Below are 7378 nucleotides of genomic sequence, written 5' to 3' on the forward strand. Positions count from 1 at the left end.
TAAAACCATACTCAAAAGATTTAAGTGAAGCACAAAGAGCAATTCTATAAAATCATACTTAAAAGATATAAGTAAAGCTCATGAAGTATTCTATTAAATCAATGAAGGGCTATCTCATGCTAGCATGGTTCTTGAAGAAAAACAAAAACACAAAGGACACAAATCATGTGAACAAAACAAAAACCGAGGTATACCGATATTTGTTGAAGAAGAAAGATGGGATGCCAACCGGGGCATCCCCAAGCTTAGATGCTTGAGTATCCTTTGAGATATTTACTTGGGGTGCCTTGGGAATCCCCAAGATTGAACTCTTTCCTCTCTTTATTCTTCTCATATTGATAGCTCCTCGACCTTCGGACACTTCATCCACACAAAACTTTAACAAAAAACTTGTGAGATCCGTTAGTGTAATAAAGAAAATCACTACCTTTAGGTAATGTAATGAACTCATTCTTTATTTATATTGGTGTTAAACCTACTGTATTCCAACTTATATATGGTTCATACCCCCCATACTAGCCATAGATTCATCAAAATAAGCAAACAATACACACAAAACAGAATCTGATAAAAACAGAACAGTCTGTAGTAATCTGGAGGTTTGGTAAACTTCTGTAACTCCTAAAATTATGAAATAAATTTAACGATTTGAAAATTTTGTGCAGAAGTAATGTTCAAAAAGTTTCAGACCCATTTGACTTTCCAGTAAAAAATGTAAATTCACGCACTACAGCCAAAGTTTCTGTTTTTGTTCTGCACATAGTAAACAAGCAATCTAATCATCCTAAAACCAAAGCTTGGCACATTATTTTTATAATACAATGAATATATACAAGGGGATAATTATTTACAGAGAAACTTCCATGAAAAATTTTACATTGTTTCCGTGAGCATGAACACAAGTGCTCAAGGTCGACCCTCACTTCTTCAATGCATAACTTTCCAATCACTTCTCTTTTTGAAAAACTTTTTAGGCATGAGAGGCAAGTAATGTTTTTTTTTGTATTTTCATTCTTTAATTTTTTTGTATGTTTCACCCAGAACCAAACATAAACAAAAAGGAAAAACAAAATCTACTTAGTGAAGAAAGCAAACAAGCACACACGAGAATATCAACCCCACGCTATTGCTCCTCGGCAACGGCGCCAGAAAAGAGCTTGATAATCCCCAAGTGCAAGGAATCATCGTAGCACTTTCCAAAGGTGGAAGTGATAAGTATGGAGTGTCGAACACACAAGGAGCTAAAGGTAAGATCAATATTCTCTCAAGCCCTATCTGCCACTGATACGACTCTACGTGCACCGAACGTTTACTTCCAACTATAAACGAGAAATAAAACTACATTGTGGGTATGAAGAGGATAACTTTGCATGATATCGGAGAGCTAAAACATAAAAGTAGGCGCTGTTATCATAAAGTTAGAATATATTACTAAATAGTATAAATAGCGAGTGTGGAATAATGGTGGATCGATGTGCGGAATTGTCCTAGGAAATTGTTAACAAGACCGGTGATCACTATTGCAGTTTCATATGAGGGAGAGGCATAAGCTAACATACTTTCTCTACTTGGATCATATGCACTTATGATTGGAACTCTAGCAAGCATCTGCAACTACTAAAGATCATTAAGTTAAAACCCAACCATAGCATTAAAGCATCAAGTCCTCTTTATTCCCATAGGCCACAATCCCTCTTACTCGGGTTTGTGTTTCAGTCACTCACCAACCCACTATAAGCGAATCATGAACGTATTGCAACACCCAACAACGGGAATCCCTCACGCTTGCGCGACATGGAGGGCACCATAGGACAGCACCAAAGTAAAACATACAACTCATACCAATCTAGATCATCAATCAACCGAAAGACAAAAGATATCTACTCAAAACATCATAGGATGGCAACACATCATTGGATCATAATATGTGGCATAAAGCACCATGTTCAAGTAGGGATTACAGCGGGGTGCGGGAGAGTGGAGCGCGTAAAAGAGATGAGGATGGTGATGATGATGGTGATGTTGATGAAGACGATCACCGTGGTGATGATTCCCCTCCCGATGGCACTCCGGCACCACCGAAAGAGAGGAGGAGAAGTTCTCCGCCTTGTGCTTCCTCCTCCATGGCCTCCACCTTCTGGTCCTTGGCCTTCATGGTGATGATGGCCCCTCCGGGATACTCCTCCATGGCCACCGGTGATGATGGCCCCCTCCGGCATGGTGTTGGAGAGGGCCTAGATTGATTTCTCGTGGCTACATAGGCTTGCGGCGGCGGAACTCCCCATCTAGGTTAATTTTCCGAGGTTTATGTATTTATAGGAATTTTTGGCGTCGGTCTCACGTCAAGGAGGTGCCCGAGCTGTCCATGAGGCAGAACCACGCGCCCTGGGGTGGGTGGGCGCGCCCCCCACCCTCGTGGGCAGCTCAGGACTCTTCTATCCCAACTCCGATACTCCGTGGTCTTCTTTTGGTCCATCAAAAATTGGCCCGTCAATTGGACTCCGTTTGGTATTCCTTTTCTGCAAAACTGAAAAACAAGGAGAAAACAGAAACTGGCACTGGGCTCTAGGTTAATAGGTTAGTCCCAAAAATCATATAAAATATCATATAAATGCATATAAAACATCCTAGAAGGATAGTATAATAGCATGAATACTTCATAAATTATAGATACGTTGGAGACGTATCATAGCACACTAAGTGTTCCTCCGGTATTCGGGAGTTGCATAATCTCATAGTCATAGGAACATGTATAAGTCATGAAGAATGCAATAGCAATAAACTAAACGATGATAGTGCTAAGCTAACGGATGGGTCTTGTCCATCACATCATTCTCTAGTGATGTGTTCCCGTTCATCAAATGACAACACATGTCTATGGCTAGGAAACTTAATCATCTTTGATTAACGAGCTAGTCTAGTAGAGGCATACTAGGGACACTCTGTTTGTCTATGTATTCACACATGTACTAAGTTTCTGGTTAATACAATTCTAGCATGAATAATAAACATTTATCATGATATAAGGAAATATAAATAACAACTTTATTATTGCCTCTAGGGCATATTTCCTTCAGTCTCCCACTCGCACTAGAGTCAATAATCTAGTTCACATCGCCATGTGCTTTAACACCAATAGTTCACATCATCATGTGATTAGTTCACATCGCCATGTGACTCATACCCAAAGGGTTTTACTAGAGTCAATAATCTAGTTCACATTGCTATGTGATTAACACCCAAAGAGTACTAAGGTGTGATCATGTTTTGCTTGTGAGAGAAGCTTAGTCAATGGGTCTATCACATTCAGAGTCGTATGTATTTTGCAAATTTCTATGTCTACAATGCTCTGCACGGAGCTACTCTAGCTAATTGCTCCCACTTTCAATATGTATCCAGATTGAGACTTAGAGTCATCCGGATCAGTGTCAAAACTTGCATCGGCGTAACTCTTTACGACGAACTCTTTATCACCTCCATAACCGAGAAATATATCCTTATTCCACTAAGGATGATTTTGACCGTTGTCCGGTGATCCACTCCTGGATCACTATTGTACCCTCTTGCCAAACTCATGGTGCGGTTCACAATAGGTCTGGTACACAGCATAGCATACTTCATAGAACCTATGACTGAGGCATAGGGAATGAGTTTTCATTCTCTTCCTATTTTCTGCCGTGGTCGGTTTTTGAGTCTTTACTCAACTTCACACCTTACAACACAGGCAATAACTCCTTCTTTAACTGTTCCATTTTGAACTACTTCAAAATCTTGTCAAGGTATGTACTCATTGAAAAAACTTATCAAGCGTCTTGTTCTATCTCTACATATCTTGATGCTCAATATGTAAGCAGCTTCATCGAGGTCTTTCTTTGAAAAACTCCTTTCAAACAGTCCTTTATGCTTTCCAGATAAATTCTACATTATTTCCGATCAACAATATGTCATTCACATATACTTATCAGAAATGTCGTAGTGCTCCCACTCACTTTCTTGTAAATACAGGATTCTCAAAAAGTTTGTATAAACCATATGCTTTGATCACACTATCAAAGCGTATATTCCAACTCCGAGATGCTTGCACCAGTCCATAGATGGATCGCTGGAGGTTGCACACTTTGTTAGCACCTTTAGGATTGACAAAACCTTCTTGTTGCATCATATACAACTCTTCTTTAAGAAATCCATTAAGGAATGTAGTTTTGACATCCATTTACCAAAATTCATAAAAGGTGGCAATTGCTAACATGATTCAGACAGACTTAAGCATCGCTACGAGTGATAAAATCTTATCGTAGTCAACACCTTGAACTTGTCGAAAACTTTTTGCGACAATTCGAGCTTTGTAGATAGTAACACTACTATCAGCGTTCGTCTTCCTCTTGAAGATCCATTTATTCTCCATGGCTTGCCGATCATCGGGCAAGTCAACCAAAGTCCACACTTTGTTCTCATACATGGATCCCGTCTCAGATTTTATGGCCTCAAGCCATTTCGCGGAATCTGGGCTCATCATCGCTTCCTCATAGTTCGTAGGTTCATCATGGTCCAGTAACATGACTTCCAGAACAGGATTACCGTACCACTCTGGTGCGGACCGTACTCTGGTTGACCTACGAGGTTCGGTAGTAACTTGATCTGAAGTTTCATGGTCATCATCATTTGCTTCCTCATTAATTGGTGTAGGAATCACTGGAACTGATTTCTGTGCTGAACTACTTTCCAATTCGGGAGAAGGTATAATTACCTCATCAAGTTCTACTTTCCTCCCACTCACTTCCTTCGAGAGAAACACCTTCTCTAGAAAGTATTCATTTTTAGCAACGAAAATCTTTCCTTCGGATCTGTGATAGAAGATGTACCCAACAATCTTCTTTGGGTATCCTATGAAGACACATTTCTCCGATTTGGGTTCGAGCTTATCAGGTTGAAGCTTTTTCACATAAGCATCGCAGCCCCAAACTTTAAGAAACGACAACTTGGGTTTCCTGCCAAACCACAGTTTATATGGTGTCGTCTCAACAGATTTAGATGGTGCCCTATTTAACATGAATGCATCTGTCTCCAATGCATAACCCTAAAACAATAGTGGTAAATTGGTAAGAGACATCATAGATCGCACCATATCTAATAAAGTACGGTTATGACATTTCGGACACACCATTACGCTGTGGTGTTCCAGGTGGCGTGAGTTGTGAAACTATTCCACATTGTTTCAAATGAAGACCAAACTCATAACTCAAATATTCACCTCCAGGATCAGATCGTAGAAACCTTATTTTCTTGTTACGATGATTTTCCACTTCACTCTGAAATTCTTTGAACTTCTCAAATGTTTCAGACTTATGTTTCATCAAACAGATATACCCATATCTGCTCAAATCATATGTGAAGGTCAAAAAATAACGATACCCGCCGCAAGCCTCAACACTCATCGGACCGCATACAATTAGTATGTATTATTTCCAATAAGTCAGCTGCTCGCTCCATTGTTCCGAAGAACAGAGTCTTAGTCATCTTGCTCATGAGGCATGGTCGCAAGCATCAAGTGATTCATAATCAAGTGATTCCAAAAGTCCATCAGCATGGAGTTTCTTCATGCGCTTTACACCAATATGACCTAAACGGCAGTGCCACATATAAGTTGCACTATCATTATTAACTTTGCATCTTTTGGCTTCAATATTATGAATATGTGTATTACTACGATCGAGATTCAATAAACCATTTATATTGAGTGTATGACCATAGATGGGTTTATTCATGTAAATAGAATATCAATTATTCTTTGACTTAAATGAATAACCGTATTGCAATAAACATGATCCAATCATACTCATGCTCAACGCAAACACCAAATAACATTTATTTTAGGTTCAACACTAATCCCGAAGGTAAAGGGAGTGTATGATGGTGATCTTATCAACCTTGGAATCACTTTCAACTCACATCATCACCTCGCCCTTAACTAGTCTCTGTTTATTTTGCAACCCCTGTTTCGAGTTACTACTCGCAACTGAACCCAGTATCAAATACTGAGGGGTTGCTATAAACACTAGTAAAGTACACATCAATAACATGTATATCAAATATACCTTTGTTCACTTTGCCATCCTTCTTATCTGCCAAGTATCTAGGGCAGTTCCACTTCCAGTGACCATTTCCTTTGCAGTAGAAGCACTCAGTTTCAGGCTTGGGTCTATCTTTGGGCTTCTTCGTGGGAGTGGCAACTTGCTTGCCATTCTTATTAAAGATCTCTTTCTTTTTCTTGCCCTTTTACTTGAAACCAGTGGTCTTGTCGACCATCAACACTTGATGCTTTTCTTGATTTCTACCTTCGCTGATTTCAACATCGTGAAGAGCTCGGGAATCGTTTTCGTCACCCCGTACATATTATAGTTCATCACGAAGTTCTAGTAACTTGGTGATAGTGACTAGAAAACTCTGTCAATCACTATCTTATCTGGAAGATTAACTCCCACTTGATTCAAGCGATTGTAGTACACAGACAATTTGAGCACATGCTCACTGGTTGAGCTATTCTCCTCCATCTTGTAGGCAAAGTACTTGTTAGAGGTCTCGTACCTCTTAGCATGGGCATGAGTCTGAAATATCATTTTCAGCTCTTGGAACATCTTATATGCTCCGTGGCATTCAAAGCGTTTTTGAAGTCCCGGTTCTAAGTCGTAAAGCATGGTGCACTAAACTATCAAGTATTCATCATATCAAGCTTTGCCAAACGTTTATAACGTCTGCATCTGCTCCTGCAATAGGTCCGTCACCTAGCGGTGCATCAAGAACATAATTCTTCTGTGCAGCAATGAGGATAATCCTCAGATCATGGACCTAGTCTGCATCATTGCTACTATGATCTTTCAACATAGTTTTTCTCTAGGAACATATCAAAAATAAACGGGGAGCTACATCACGGGCTATTGATCTACAACATAGATATGCTAATACTATCAGGACTAAGTTCATGATAAATTAAAGTTCAATTAATCATATTACTTAATAACTCCCACTTAGATGACATCCCTCTAATCATCTAAGTGATCACGTGATCCATATCAACTAAACCATGTCCGATCATCATGTGAGATGGAGTAGTTTTCAATGGTGAACATCACTATGTTGATCATATCTACTATATGATTCACGCTTGACCTTTCGGTCTTAGTGTTCCGAGGCCATATCTGCATATGCTAGGCTCGTCAAGTTTAACCCGAGTATTCTGCATGTGCAAAACTGGCTTGCACCCGTTGTATGTGAACGTAGAGCTTATCACACCCGATCATCACGTGGTGTCTCGGCACGACGAATTGTCGCAGCGGTGCATACTCAGGTAGAACACTTGTACCTTGAAATTTAGTGAGAG

This window comes from Triticum aestivum, chromosome 4B (genome assembly GCF_018294505.1).
Source record: "Triticum aestivum cultivar Chinese Spring chromosome 4B, IWGSC CS RefSeq v2.1, whole genome shotgun sequence".
NCBI classification, from domain to species: Eukaryota; Viridiplantae; Streptophyta; class Magnoliopsida; order Poales; family Poaceae; genus Triticum; species Triticum aestivum.